Here is a 16,830-nt window from a genome sequence, read left to right on the forward strand (position 1 = left end):
ATGGAATATTTTTTTTAGTTGAGCAGTTCAATTTGAATAAATACCCAGCATATGCTGTGAATTGATTTTGCTGGTGATCAGAAATATTAGTGCGCATTTTAGTTGAATATAATCGTATTGCGCAATGTAGGAGCTATTCCCCAAGATATTCAATCAATGGTAGCTGGAATGTAAATGATTATTTGCGAATCACTGATAGAAGAAACATTGGTGGAAGCTGAACAATCCATCTACTATTTTTAAATTGTTAGTTTTCCAATTCTATTAGTTCACCATAGGGTGGCTCTCATGGTTGCTCATTCTGCCTGCAAAATCAATTCACATTCTTACCTTTGGCGTTGCTTTCTTCTCACCCATGCTTGCTGAGCTCTGCCTTTTCTTATTTTAGCCATTTCTCCCTTACCTGCATTCTCCACTTAATCATATAGTCTAAGATGATACTCCAGTACAGTGCTGGGGGTGTTTTGCATTGTCGGAGGTGGATGTTAAAGATCTCGTAGCTCTATTTAAAAACAGAAGGGAGTTTCTCTCTCCCGATGTCCTGCCCAACAGTCCCCCAAATAAAATTGGTCACTCACTCCATGGCTGTTTGTAGGACACTGCTGTGGACTACAACTGGCTGCTGTGTTTCACCCACAAAATACATAATCAACTCACTTTACAGTATGTCCTGGGAAGAGCTTTGAGACATGTCAATGACATGATGAGGTGCTATATGAAATTCTATTATTATTATTATACGTTTGCCACTTGTAATGTCCATCTACCCAGGTAACAGCTTGATTTTTGTTTCTTGCCTGATACTCCCCAGCATCTCCCCACCAAAGCTTTCAGCCATTCAGCTCCCATTCTCTGCAATTCCGGGAATCCCTCACCTTCCTCCCCACTTTTAAAGGTCACCTTAAGACTTATTGACCTTGCTTTTGATGACTCTCTTGCCCCCCCCCCTCCCACCAAACCAATTCTTGCACAAGCTTGATGGCGCACTTGGGTATGAAAGCATTTCGAGATGACTCTGTTATAAAAGGCGCTATATAAATGTAAATTGTTCTTGTTACCTGCTGGTTCACACTTGCACTGTGTAGGAAAAGTCGTGTTCCTGGGAATCATGCGTGCAACTAATTGTTTGCTGGCATTGCATTTCATTCAAGTCCTGGTATGTGCATTCTGCTTTTCCACTGGATTCATCGTGACGGATAATAGTCTTGTGTATGTTCAAATACGAAGAATTAAACTCCCACAATAATTGTACCATCTGCTTTTTCTCCCACCTTGTTAATTATGATGAATCTTCAGCAAATAATAATAATAATAATCCTTGCATTTGATATAGCGGGATATGTAAGCCATATACTATAATTTGGAAAATACTATCCTGTTAGTTGATGGTTCCCAATAATGTTCAAAAGCTATATGAAAATGTTGCTATATTACAGTTATTGCGATCCTACTTCCTTGTAGTGTGAGGACTGGTGTTAAAGCTTCAAACGAGTATTGGAGTTTAAAAACTTGAAGTGTGTGTTGTCCAATTACACCATCGCTTATGATAGTTTTTGATAGATATTTCTAAAATCTTAACCGGAAAGTTACGACAGTTGAATTGAAACATTTCTGGTTAAAGTAGAAAATAACTTGTCGCCTGTTATGTGAATCGTATAAGTTTTGTCCAGGTCCTATCATACAGTAACAACCAATCTGCTAGAAATGACCAACGTCCAGTTGGCATCCATGTTGTAAATTTATGATCTTATTTTAATACTGCTGTTTTAAGTTTTGATTTCTCTGAAATATTGTATTACTTTCCAAAGCAACCCCAGATCATGTTGGGAATCTAGATTGTGCAGCGTTGGCAACCACCAAGGTCAACAGTTGCATGATCTCAATTTGGGACCTCTGTATTGTGTAGCTGTTTGGTATCTCAATACTGATACATATTGACAACTCACAACCATGGATGTAAATGCATCGCCCATTGAGTCCGAGCTTCTGTTTTTGAATAGGATACACAAAGGAATAATGAGCCGGTTCAGTTTGTCCCAGGAAACGAAGGTTGACTATTACAGTATATAGATCATATTGGCAAGGGGATTAAAAATTACGAAAAGGATTTTTTTTAACCAGACATAGCTTAATTTTGAAATTGTTCTATTGTGTTGCTTCAAGATTCACTAGAGGCAAAATGTGATAAGTATATGGTAATTGTTTAAAGGTTGTTTTGTAAGGTGATTTGTGAAGCTCTTTTGGAATGGGCTAATAGATTCAGAGTTTATTTAAAGCAAATTCATTCATGAAAGGGAAGGTACACTAGAAAGCATAGATAATAATGCCTGTGCAAATATAAAAATAGTCACAAAGGTCAAATCTGCACAACAAACAGCTAGTGCTGTAATCGTGAGTGCCACATACAATATTATGTATTTTTCAAAGATTAGGGAGTCGCACTCATCTGGAGAAAGGATGTATTGTACCACATTGGGACTTTTAAAAAGTTTGTTTTGGTCATGGGTGCATCGAAAATCAAAACGTTTATTTAAAAAGAAACATTCACAATAATCACCTTTTTTAAAACGATACTTTGTATGGTTTTTGTATTCCTTGCTTACTCGTCCTGTCCTGGACATATTTAAACATTCACACTCATCTCGGCTGCATGGAATCACTTTTTTTTAAAAAAAGCCAGGAGATACTACTTAAGAGGTATTTGGGAAGAGATTTTATTTTTGTCTTTTTCTTCCCATCTGCCCCCAGAACAAGGGGACATAATCTGAAAATTAGACCTCGGCTATTTAAAAATGAAATCAGGAAGCATTTTTTCACACAAAGGGAAGTGGAAGTCTAGAAATCTCTCTTCCCAAAAGGCTGTGGACGCTGGATCCATTAAAATTTTCAAGACGGAGGTGGATAGATGTTTGTTAAGTAAGGGTATCAAGGAATATAGGGCAAAGGCAGGTAATTGGGAGTTGAGATACAAATTGGCCATGATCTAATAGAATGGTAGAACAGGCTCGATCGAGGTCCTGAATGGCCTACTCCTGTTCCCACGTTACTGTATACCATCTCGCAATCTGCTCCAGAACCAATGGACCAAAGCTGAGAAGTGAGGTGGAGTTAGTCACCCCCAGGAAACTGAATTTGCAAATCTAATCCTCCTCCGTGTGTGCCATACTTTTATGTTTCTGTAGGTAACTTTTGATGCATACAGATGATTGCAGAGTATATTTAGAAAAAAAAATCAAGCTATTGTCGTTAGGAATCAGTTGACATTCTATTAAGGAATGGCAAAGGAATCCCATAATCAAATGTATGTGTCTGACTTTAAACTACTTTGAATCCTTGTTTATCTTCACATTCAAGTTAAATTAACCCTAAAATCTGTAGAATCAACCTCAAACTACAGACTTTGCGCTGAATAACAAATGTTATTTTTGTGACTTCACTCTGCTACCAGCTTGTATGCAAATAGTTCTTTTGTTGCTGCAGGCAAAATTGTATACTGACAAAATTCAAATGCTTTGTTGTAAGGTGTTTGCAGGGGTTTTAAATTTTTTTTTGGATATTGCAGCTCCCCACACGCATGTACACTGTTTTGTCACGTTCTTCTTTGCCAGAGGTAGATTTTGGAGCTTGGTAAATTGTTGCCTCAAGGGATCACTAAATGCATCTCATGTGAGGGAATTTCATTATCGAGAGTCATTTGACCTTTAAACCCGGGTAGATTGGCACCTGAGATTTCCATTGATTGTTTAAAGTAGTCAGTAGCGTGCACTCTCATGCTAACATGTGCTTTAAGGCACCTTGAATTACTCAGAATATATCGGAGGAGGAGAGAGTAGATGGAGAGGATCCTTCTAAAATTACTAAAATATTAGCTGTCTCTCATGTCCTTGACCTCCCCTCAGACTCATTGAATGTTTGCACAACCTAGGCAGTGAGTTCAATTCCCAGTTGCCTTTCCTACCCTACATCCAGTACCTGACCATGGTTGCTTTCTTCCACTTCTGCAACATTGCTCGCCTCCGATCATAACTCGCACCCAATGTAGCTGAAACCTTTATTCACACATTCATCACCTCCTGCCTCTAGATTTGCAATGCCCTCCTTGTTGGTCTCTCCAACTCCATCACTCATAAAACCCAATTGATTCAGAACTCTGCCGCCCATATTCTTACCTGCACCAGGCTCTGCGCCCCCATTATTTCTGTTCTTGCCAGGTTCAGAACCTCTGGAACTCTCTGCCTTCGTCACTTTGCCTTGTCCTTTGGGCGATGTTGTTGAACCTCGTGTAGAACTGAGCATAAAGACCATAAGGATGCCACGTTCAATCACTGATTAGGCTTTCTCAACAAAATTAATCTTGGACGCTTGGTTGTCAAGTTAAAGACGAGAAATTGTACATATAATCTGTTTCCAATAGTTGTTCAGCAACCCCCGATGGAGTTGAACATCTATCTAAGGATAGGAGCAGTTTCGGCTGTTAAAACGACCCCTCTTCAGTAGTTCTTTGACACTTACCATCCCAGACAATCGTTTTTGCTGCCTTCAAGAGTAGGATTATTCGGAGAGGAAAAAGTACCATAATGTTTTTACTGTAAGTGAGCAGCTGAGTCTTGGAATTTGGGTCCAGCGAGATTTTTTTTCAGTGTGGCCGACCAAGAACTTTGGCACATTTTTTCCAATTGGGACATCTTGCTGTAAGAAGGCCGCAACTGTCTCCCAAGTACTAATGCAAACAGGATTTTAAAATCCTGTGATTTATTAAATCGTTTTTTCCTCTCCAACCTGCTTTCATGTCCCCCAGCCGGTAGACCCCATCATCCGTGGGTGAGCTTTTAGCCTTTCTGCCCCTGATTTTGAATTCCATCCACATTAAGTCTCTCCTCCTTGCCCCTCTCTCCCACCTTTTGAAAGCCTGCTTTAAACCTATTTTTGACTGAACGGTTGGTCATTCCTTTCTGCTCCCAATCCAACCTCTGTTCGGGCTTCCAGTCAGTTGTGTGCAGTGCTTTGAGATGACCTCTCAACATAAAAGGAGCTGGAATAAATTGTTATAAATTATAATGAATTGATCTTGTGCCCCCTCACACCAGTCTTGCTCTACCCCTCGTGCTGTAGGCACAGGTAATCTACTTCCACTTTACCCAAACAGTCAATCTTCACGCGTGGTGGCTGTGGCCATGCAATCTACTGGGGAAGACGGGGAGGAGAGAGATGTCACTCCAGTCTCTCCTTGACCATTCTTCATTGGAGTCTGAGAGTTCCAACAGAGTATTGAGTATTTTTGAATCTTGCTTAGTAAACCTTACCTGATGTTTGTTTTTGCTCTCCTGAACTGGATGGATAGTGCAGCAATAATGCCCTAATTGAGACCTGTTGACCCTGTATGGGACCCGAGATCTTCCTGGTTGTGTAGTGTGGTATGACATCCATGTGATGAATTTACCCTTGAGCTATTTAAAAATGATCGTAATACACTGTCCACCCTTGGGAGGATCTTTCATCCATTTTGTTCTGGTTTTGTCAAGTACATTGTTAGCCCTGCCTTCCTTCAGAATGACAGACACAATAGTGAATCTATTTTGAGCAGATTTGGAATTGTGGTTTGGTAATGCACAGCTGAGGTCTGTTTGGCCATCCACGTCCACACCGTTCACACTGGCAGGCAGCACGCGTTTTCTGTTACATTTGTAATTTTAAAAATATCATTTGTAGAATGGGATTGAATTTAATGTCAAAATGTTAAGGAATCGTACTAAGTGGAAAAGGTGCGACACCGTGCATTACCACCTATGAAATCCTGTACTGAAATTGAGATTGGTGTGTGTTGGTATTATCTTAAGCATTACTAGTTTCCAAAAAAACATTCCTCATCTCAGGCAAGTACTTGTAGAAGAGCATTGATACCAGTTGTGGGGTTAAACTGTATAGTGCTGTCTTTGCAGATGATCAAGTGCGGTATTGGATGAGTTTGATGTTAAAACTGTTCCAAATCAATGTGTGGCATTTGAAATGTTTTAATTGTTTAGCGTTCTACCCCAGAGGGAGGGCAAAAGACCAACTGCAACAAATTCTGAAATTTCCAGGAGGAAATTATCAGCACAATGTTGGCTTTGGTCACTGCAAAGCATTACCACGGTGAGAAAAGGTTTATTAATGCCCTCTTAGCACTTCACAACACAGTACTGAAAAAAGGTATGAGTGACATACTGCAGAAACATTGAAATCAGCCTTATTTCAGCTACAATGAAATGGGACATCGCTTGTGTTTTGTATTGTAGGGGGTGGGGTGTAGAGTAATTTTTTTTGCGTGTGTGCGGTTTTGAAACTGACTTTTGTAAAAAAAAATATTTGGAGATACACAAAGCAAGCTCTCATGCTTAATCTTTGATTTTTTTTTTGGTTGGGATACATATTGTGGTATCCCCAACGCTGGCCTAAAGGGAGCAAGAAGGAGCAACCAAATGCTGGAAGCGCGAACCTAAACGCGTTCAAGATTTATTCCCCATTAGTTGGGGGGGGGGGGGGAGAAAATGTACTTGCCTTTGTGTGCGTGCGTGCGTGTGTGTGTGTGTGCTAATTTGCGCTCTGCTCCCTCAAGGGTTAAAAGCAACTTGGAATTGTGACAAAGTACAATTTCATTTCTTGTTTACTTCTCGTTTTCCGATTGGGCACCAGGAGGCAGCTTGTACCCTTAGCAACAGAAAGGATGTTATTAACATACCTTACCCCGATTCGAGAAACAAGTTTGAAAGGCAGCGAATCGTCTGGTGCTCCGGCTGTGGTAGGCTACGCTAATTAGATGCTGTTGCTGGGTTTTAAGGGTGGTTACTCTCCGTGCAGTTCTGCTGCAATTGTGTTGCCTGGCAGATAGACGTTGATAAATGAGTAGTTAATGATCTGCAGCGTTCCTGCTTTTACTGCAAGCGAGGCAGAGATTTGAAAATAGGACTGCGAAGATCGAGCGAGCTGCGAAGGGAATGCTGTCAGGACGCCGCGTTTCGCGGATCACCGTGAAGCTTCCGAGCAGCAGCAGAAAGCAACCATTTAAAACAAGTGCTTGTTTTAGGGAGGGGAAATATGAGCCTTAAGAACTAGAGAGGGAACCTCAAAACATTTTGAAGGCAAGGTTTTAGAATTTAGCTATTAAAACCAACATTGACTTCTCGGTCAGCTCCATTTTAGAATGCTTTACAGGGTAATATTTTCAACGTTTAGCTGCCAACCCACTTTTAAAAAGAAATTTACAATTCTCTCCAGTTTTTTTTNAAAGAAAACTACAAATTTTCATGAACAGAACAGATACAGAACAGTTAGGCTTGATTATGACCAATGAATTTGTACAGTGGGGGATGGTACAGGTTTTTATATAGTTCCCAAATTCCTGTTGCTATGCAAAGAAAATGGGATAACGTATTAAAAAAAAGTTTACGTAAAATTAATAATTGAGATGGTTTTCATGCCTATGTTACAGCAGTTTATCCACCCAACAGGTAAAAATCAGAAGGTTTAAATTTAAACAACTAAATACAGAAACTTTAATTCCCCCCTCCCCACAAAACATGCATTGTGTATTATATTTGACTCGATATTTATTTCCCCTACTCTACCCCACCCCCGGCACCATCTATCTATTCCAGGTCACTTCAAATAACATCGCTAAGCTTCTATCTAAATCTGCAGTAGTAAATCTGCCTAAAATGCTGTACTACAATTTTAAATAATTAAAATTGGTGTTTTATCACTGGAATATGACAGTTGTTTTTAGTTGAAATAAACTCTCCCTGTTGTGATCAGCATAACCCACTCACTTCCTTGAGTTATGTACTCAGTGCCAGGTGATTGTTTTATTTCAGGTGACCCACAAGTCACAGGCACATCTCTGTAAAATAGTTTGATTTAGGCTTCAGAGCTGCTTTAATAGCTCTCGTAAATTGCTGGTTCGCAGAAGACTACAGATGTAAATGAGGTGCTGTTCATGCTTGTTCCCTACAGGCCAGTAAGGCTTTTGCTATCACTGGCCTATAGGCATCTTCCTCAAGCATTGGGGATATTACTGGACCCAATGAAATAATTACTGCTTGCATATTTTAAATTTAAAGCAAGTTGCGTTGAGTGAGTGAACGACCTGTGTAAATGCCCCAAACTTGGGATGTTCCAGATTAGCTCCATCTAAATTGCTGCTCAGCAGGTTTGGTTATGGAGGGAATCCACAATTGCGTCCTGTAAATAGAATCCAAAGTCATCCCTAAGTAAACCGTTCCCTAGCAGGGCAGACAACTGGACAGCATTATCAACAGATGATGTCATCCCATTGACAGAATGAATCGCACATGCCTTTGAAAGGAAGCTGCCGTTGGAGCTAACGTTGTGAGTCACAGGACAGCTCTAGACCAGAAGTGGAGTATAGTTCAATGCGGATGACATTTACGTTGTACGAATTGTAATGGTGAATGGTGCATTGTTACAGCACATCATCTTGGCTTCAGTCAAGAAAAAGGTAACTGCAAATTACCAGCGGAGGTAAATGAAAAAAAACCCCCGTGAAATCAAATGATTTCGACGGAACTTTTTCTGCCATCAGAGTTGATTTTCCTTCGTTTAGACCCGTGACACAGTCCATCTGAAAATGTTTCAACCCAGGAAAAGTTTCTAGCTGCTATTTTGAAGATAACTATTCCCATGAATTAGAATTACTCAGAACCTTTCAAAAGGAAAAGTTGTTTATCGGATATTCATAACTGGGTTTGAATTGAGTTTTTTTTTGTATTCCAGTGGACTAAAGGGCAAGTATTTGAGTACTGGGGGTCAATCTGCTTGTGGACACTTTTGACTGCTCAAATAATAGCGATTCTGAAAACTTCATAATTCTCGCAAAATGAAAATGTTTGTGTGGAAGACGAGGACATAAATTATTGCTGTTAATGAAGATGTACAAAAAGTTTTGCTTCTCTTTGGCACATATAATAGGTAACATAATCAAGTGTATACAGTTGTTGCTTCTCCATTCTTTGCATATTTACTGCAGTTCGAGCCAGAAATTATAATTTTTTTTCCAGTTCCTAAGCACACTGTGGTCATAACGTGCGCTATAAGAATTAGTATTCAGATGTTTTTGTATCTATCTTATGTACTTCATTTAACAAGTTAAATAGTAGCCCTACTTATGCCTCAGTTCTCCATCCCTCAGGGCATGGTCCCTTTATTTGGCTCTCAAATGCTCCTTTTCTGTCCTGGCTCATGAATCTAACCTGCTGGGTTCCAATCTGCAGTAACGAATTGGAATTGGCAGAGTTCATTAAAGCCAGCTGGTTACTTTTCTTTTCCCTTTGCCGAATGCCGCCTACTGTATCTTCATGAAGGTACAGAAAAGAAGCAAAATGATAGACGCCAGAAGAAAAGATGGGGCAGACTGAAAGACAGGCAAGAGAGAAAAAAGGAGAAATTGCCATTTGACGAAGATCAAAGCCTGAAGATGAGCAGCAATAGATGTGAAAATGAGCAAAATAGAAAGTGTTGGAATACAAATTGTAGTGACGAAAATTGTACAGAGATTGGATTTTGAGTTATGCAGGCAGCGAGATGTGTATTTTTATACTGTTGCTTTGCCTGTAAAGTAAAATGTTTTTCATTGAAGTTCAGGAAGTATTGGCCATTTTATTCTAATATTCCTGACTGACCTAATCGCCACATATTTTCATGCTGCCCCAAAACAATACACCCAACAGCAGTGTTTCAATCAGAATATTTAGGAAAAATGCTGTCAATTTTAATGTTTAAAATAATCCTGGAACATTACTGGCTTCGCCAAATTTACTGTTAATTTCAAATGATTTTCTCTACAACATCAGATATACCAACAACTTGCATTTATATAGTGCCCTTCACGCAGGGTAGCGTCCCAGAGCGCTTGCATGAGGAGGGAATTGTAACCTGCCGTTTATGCGGTTGTATCTGTGGCATTAATGTCCTGAAGTGTAAAATTTGATAGCTCCCCATCTTGTATCTCGGAGAGAAAATGTACAACAGAGGGAGCAAAATATTAAGGCATGGTAGCAGACATTTTTTCTTTTTAAAAAGTTGCAGAGTTTTGTCTGGAATCAAACCACCCTTAAAATCCTTTTTAAAGTCGGCCTCTTTCTCTCTCCCCACCCCCTCACCACCATTTTTATTGTTTTGAATTTTTGACTTTTTTTAAAGAATTGAATGAAAAAGCCAAACCGGGAAATCCATTCCTAAATGACGCCATTAAAAAGCTTTCAATTAGTTATTCAGATACAATGTTTATGTTTCTGAAATATGATTTCAAATGGTACAATATTAAACCATGGGGAATCCTTAAGTGACTGAAAGTTCAGAGACCTGGGATTACGGCAGGAATACCATTGCTCAGACATTGATTCTGGGAACTTTTCATAGTTGGACACACAAATTGCACAATTTGATAATCATAGAATCAGACCGTTCAGCTCAATTAAAGGCCTTTTGGCCCATCATGTCTGTGCCATGTTAGCTCTCTGCCGGGCCTATTTGCTACAGTTTGCCCTCTTCCTCACACTAACGCATAATTATCCCGACAATAACTTGCAGTGAAGGTTCCATGTTCTGATTGCTCGGGTTATTCAGAAAAGTTAACCTCTACTTAAGTTTGAGTTGGTGCTCCTTGTTATTGATTGAACAGCCTCGAGGGCTTGCCTGTTTATCCTCTTAAATCATAATTTTCATAATTTTGAGCACTTTTATTACGTCCTTTCAGACTTCATTTTGTTAAGCCTTTAATCATAACTATTATTCTCTCACCATAACTGTATTTATTCTCTGATAACAACTACATCCAGTAAAACTCATAAGTCGTATCAGTTGGGACCATAACATTTAGTGACTTACACGAAGTCCAAGTTGGCAAACCGTGTGTCGTCAAAATAGAAAAAATGTACTCTGCACACGCGCGATTTAATGCAGCCAGTAAGTGCGCATGCAGTGACTGGTTAAGATTTCAATTCCCACGAATTATAGCGTCTTGCCCATCACCGCATACGCACCTACCAGCAAACGTTAAAGTCACGCTGAATCGCGGGAAATGAAGTTCTTCTGCGCATACGGGATCTGGATTAAAGGCGTTTCAGATAGTTCATTGCCAGGTATTTTAATACTATTCGGTGTCCACTTATTGCAGTGGAAATTCTTTTTAAGAAATATCAGTGTGTACCAGCCTAATTTAGCCTTATTTGTAAGTTTGGCGTCTTAGCGAATTTTACATTTTGGGCACCACCAGCTTTGAATGAGGCAAAAGTAGACTGGAAAAACGGGTTGCCCTGATTACTGAGGTGCTCGCAAGGTGAGATTCTAATGGTGGTTATTTTTTTCCTGTTCATATTTCCTTCTTCTTGTTTATTCTTCCATAGTTCGTGTAGAATCTGGTTTTCCTCCTGATCCTTGCTTTGTCTTATTTGCCATCTTTACTCTGGTAACCAATAAACATGATATTTTATGATTGCTGCACAGGTAGCGTGGCAGGGTAAAGGAGGGGTGTTACGATAATGACACTGTGGTAAATGTGGTTCATTTCTTAGTCAGAGAAAAAGCTAATGAAGCTTGAAACGTGTCATACGGATATTAACACCCTTGAATACTTCTATGGCATAAAACAAATGGAATCTAATGAAAACCTCTGTGCGCTCCTGTCTCTCTTTCAGAGACAGATGCATGTTATGAGCATTTTGGCTTAAGAAAATGCCATCTCGCTAGTGGACTGGTCTGTAGTCTCAAAGTAGTTTTGATGTTTCCAGACAACGGCCAAGGTGACTCATCCAAGTATCACATATCACTTGTTAAGTTAACAATCTTGCAAAATGAACTAAATTGAATCCTTTTGGATCTGATCAATATTCATATGAAGCTTCAATTCTTTACAATGAAAACTTTTTTTTCTATTCGTTCATTCGAAATGTGGTGTTACACAGTGATTTCTGTTCTGAGTTTTTTTTCAATGGAATTGAATAATGCTGCACTTGACCACTCAACTACATGAGAGCGGCCATAGACATACAGAAGATTATTGCCCATCTGCTCAAAACTATTGGAACAGTGGTATGGAGTTGACAAAGACCCTGATGAGATTCTGTGGGAATAATGGTTATCGACCCCAACAACAACAACAAATTGCATTAGTATAGCGCCTTTCACATCAGGAGGACTTTCCCATTGTATTTGCCTGTCCTTTTTTTTAAAAAAAAAGCAACCAGCAAATCTTGAAGTGCTTAATTACTGTCTACACATCAACAGTCACTTAAATATAATTCCCATCCAGCTACAAGAAGTCCGGCTTGGGTTGCAAATTTTTTGTCATCGTAGAATATTTTACATTGCAGGAGGTCATTCAACTAATGTGTTGGAGCTGTCTGCTCTTATTTGATTCTTATTTCTTATTTTACTTTTCAAGAACTCATCCCAGTTTCCTTAAAATGCTACTTTGGTCTCGGAGTTTCACCATCAATAGGCAGGTTTTTGATATTCTGGCAATCCTCTGTGTATAATCATTCTTCTCACTTATTCATTTTCTTTTGGTGAATTAATGCCCTCTTGTGACATACCAATGAAAAAAATTGTCTCTTCTGCCTATCTCTTTCTATTGCAAGCAGAATCCTTGTTTTTCTGTATCTAAGGCCATAGGGTACAATTACAAGGAAGATAACATATTATGTGCAGTTTTGTTAGCATAGTGTGTGCATCCCATTCTTGGAAGGATATGAAAACTAAGTGTGGGGTGTTACTCGAATGAGGGAGTTTCCATTAGGACTTTTTTTTTGCAAAGGTTAAGTGGTGACCAAATGGAGGTCTTCAAGAATATGCGCTGTGATAGAGTAAATGGCAAGAGATGCGTGAGTCAGTAATGAGAGAGCCCAGTTTTTAGTATGATCACAGAAATAGTTCAAAAAGGAGTTGGAAAGTATTTATTTGTGTAAAGGGTGACCAGAAAGTGGAATTATCTGCCACAAAGCTTTGTGGAAGCAAACCCTATAAATTGTTCAAAAGGGAATTGAGATAAATGCCTGAAAAAAAATATGGGAATGAGCAAGAGAGTGGGAATAAGTTGACTTGTGTGGGGGGGGAGCACCAGTGAAGATTCAATCAGTTGAATGACCTGTTTCTATTCTGTAGCGTTCGATGATTTACCCAATCAAAATCTCAAGAACTTTGAAAACCTCTTTTAGCTCCTCTTAACCGTCTCTGTTCCAGCAAAGAGAGTTCAATGTCTTGCCACGTAATTGTAACCTCTCATTTGTGGTTTTATCCCACTGAATTTCTGCTGTACCTCTCCATGATTACAAAATTCTTTCTGTAATAGGATGTGTGCGTGTGTATCCGTTTTTCAAATCAAAAATACAAACTGTTGAATAAAAGAGAAAGCATGTTTGAAACCAAAGAGAAAGCATGTTGTGAGTTCACCTGGTTCCAACTGAACTGACTGAAATTTATGTTTTGCATTAACTGGTCAATACCACCCCGAGTCCTAAAGCCAGTGATGTAATGCAGGTGTTGCAAATTAGTTATTAATTACAAAGTTATTAAATTATTATCAGATGAGTTATTAATTATTAAGCAATTGCCTGCCGGGTTTCACCCATAAAATATATACAGTCAGTATATTCCGTGAAGTGCTTTGAGACATCTCAATGATGTAATAAGGTGCCTTTTTTATTCAAAGATTATTATTAAATGTGTTCATTGTATGTTAAGATGACAGCTATCCTTATGCATGTTCTTGTTAAAGAGGCCACTAACATGCTGACATTAAATAATGGCCCAGGAATATTTTAAAATGTGGATCGGACAGACACTTTTTGATTTCTCTTAATCTGTCATGGCACAGGAGCAGTGGTGAGTGGAAGCTAGGCCCTTCGTCATATACACAAAACAATTCAAACGACGAGTACTGTGTACCTGTTTGCACCCGTTTCAGATTATAATTGGCAAGGATCCATGACCAATACGGGCTCTTCAGAAACAAATTTTGGGGAAGGGGATTAGAAAAACATCTAACCAATATCTGGTGAACTTAGGTTCTCAGGCATTTGGGTCTCTAAATTTTCATGTTAATAAAAATGTGGTGTCGAATTTCATTTCTCTCTCAGAAATTACCGATTGATCCAGACAAAAGTCACCATGTGTAACATAGAGGTGCGCACTGTGATGACCACAGTTGATCACTAGTGTTATTGATAAGATTGTACTCTGATGCATGTGCAGTGCATATTGGCACTTTGGCATTCATTTCATGCTACTGTATATCAATAGCGGGTAAAGCTTAAATTCAACAACAGATTCAGACTCCCAATTGCAAACTGTTTGCGTGCATGTTTGCTGTTTATGTGCTGGATGGATAAATTCAATTTTTGTATGGATTTCAAGAGATTTTTCTTCATACTGCTGCATTTGGCATCCAAGCTACTGCTGTCAGGATAGACTGAGTAGGTTAGGACTTTTTTTGCTAGAGAAGAGATGTTTAAGAAGGAACCTAATAGAGAGGTTATACAAGAGATTTTAGATTATACAAGAGTTTGATAGGGTGAGGGTAAATAGTGTTTCTGTTGGTTGGGGAGCCCCTAAACAGAAGACATTAGTTATTATTAGATAATGACTAGGGAAATTAAGAGAAATTTAGCGGGAACTACTTCACCCAGAGAGCGGTGAGATTGTGAAACTTGCTGCCTGAAGCAGTAGTTGAATCAGATAGTATAGGTGCAGACAAGAGGAAGCCAGACTTTAACACGAGGGAGAGGGGTATGGAAGGGAATAAGGAATGGGTGGAGACCCGTGAGGTGTATGAACACCGGCACTGACTGGTTGGGTCGAGTGGTCTGTTTCTGTGCTATACATTGTCTGTAAATCTGTCTTTCCTTTTAATATGAGCATTAAGCCGTTCATTAGCATGGAGTGACACTTTTAATACGTGGATGGGGCATGTGTTGCATTGTCAGAGGCGCAGGCTTGGACAAGGTTTTTAAACCAAGGCCCTGCCCTGTCTGCCTGTTTAGTTGGCTAAAGATTCCATGGGAGTTTTCAAAAAGAGATGGGGAGATTCTCCGGTGGCCTGGCCAACAATCCCCCAAATAAAATTGTTCAGTCACTTCATGGCTGTTTATGGGACACTGCTGTGCACAAATTTGGCCCACAAAATACAGTCACAACACTTTAGAGGCATTTTAGAAGCACTTTGAGACATCTCAGTGACATGAGCGGTACATCAAATGCAAGGGTTATTTTTGTGGGTTTACATTGTCAAGGATTGATGCTTATATTTAATAATAATCTTTCCATTTGATATAGTGCCTTATTACTTCACTGAGACATTTCGAAGCGCTCCACATGATATACTGTAAAGTGTAATGACTTTTTATACTCGTGTCATGTTTGTAGATTGGTGTCCTTTGGTGTGCTCCTTTTTGGAATTTTTCAGTGAAACCAAACTGGCTTCAAAAGGTAGACAAGACAATTATGAGATTCGTTGTAGGTATGCAAACCTGCTTACAGTCAGTCCCAGGTACCAGTCACTAGTTGAGTCAATGTAGATTTGTGGAATAAACATGTCATAACTCAAAATGTATTAGACATTTTCCAGCCAGTTTATTGTATCAAGTTTTCTTTGATACTCGGCTTTCCAAAAAATAATATCTTTTAATATCGTGCTATGTGCCTATACTGTAATATGTGCTGATTATTTTTTTAGAAGTGGGATTTAATATAGTAACTACAAATCCATTAATAAATATGTGCAACTGATAATCTTAGGATTTAGAATTCGTACAGTCAATGCTGACATTCAAGTGCAGTGCTGGAGGTGAACTGCATTGCTGGGAGATGATCTGCATTGCTGGGAGATGCCTTCCTTTTAGATGTGTTGTTTTGCCCACAAATATACAGTCAATTCACTTTGCAGTATATTCTGTGAAAGTGCTTTGAGGCATCTAGAAGACATGAAAAGCGCTATGTCAAATACAAGAATTATTATTATTCCTCTTTGATTCAAATAAGAGGATGTCACTAGGATTTGGTGCTTTTAGGGCTTGTTTGCTTTATGCACTTGTCCTAGCACTTGCTTCATACAAGACATCAATCTGATATCTACCAGGAGTTTGTTTTCTATTGACTTTTTGGGGGTAGTTTAATTTTATTTAAATATAGTTTTCAGTCTTGTTTTACTACATAGTCAGTGATATTGATTTCTGATCTGAGAACATGCATTTTTCTGTTTGAAAGTAATATTAGCTGGTTTTGTGCCTCTTGGTTGATGTTGACATTAGGATTCAAGAATTATACATATTGTTTCTTTCCAGTGATCAATAGCGCATCTTTCAACATGTGCAATTTTTAGAGCAACACATTATCCAATACAGATCATCCAACATGTCTCATCATGAAAGTTAAAATGTTAAAAGGTGACCTTCGAAGATAGAATAGTATCATTTGATTTTTCACGTAGAGACCTTTGGTGAGTAGGTTTTGTCTTTCTGCCTTACTCTCTGGAACTTTATTCTGGAGTCCCTATGACTCTCTCCCTTTCCTCACTTTGTTCAAGTTCTGTCTCAAAATGTACATCTTTGACGCTACTTCTGGTTTTCGTTCACCTCCCCACTTTGGTTCCCACCGCTGCTTGGGTTCTCAACCAGTAGCGTTTTTTAAGATATCCTATTGATATGAAAGGTGTTATATAAATGCAAGTTGTATTCTATTTAATGTCTTATCCAAAAAGGACATTTCTGACCATGTGATGCTCCCCCATTACTACACCGTAGTGTCAGCATAGACAGACCATCAGCTCAAATGCCTGGCAAG

At 39.1% G+C, this 16,830-nt stretch overlaps 1 protein-coding gene across 5 annotated transcripts in view; it reads left to right on the forward strand.

The window, feature by feature from the left end:
• Nucleotides 1-16,830, forward strand: part of dyrk1aa (dual-specificity tyrosine-(Y)-phosphorylation regulated kinase 1A, a) — a 55,617-nt gene that overhangs the window by 17,263 nt on the left and 21,524 nt on the right. The gene's annotated exons all lie outside the window — the stretch shown is intronic.

Source organism: Callorhinchus milii, unplaced genomic scaffold, assembly GCF_018977255.1.
Source record: "Callorhinchus milii isolate IMCB2004 unplaced genomic scaffold, IMCB_Cmil_1.0 Scaffold4, whole genome shotgun sequence".
NCBI classification, from domain to species: domain Eukaryota; kingdom Metazoa; phylum Chordata; class Chondrichthyes; order Chimaeriformes; family Callorhinchidae; genus Callorhinchus; species Callorhinchus milii.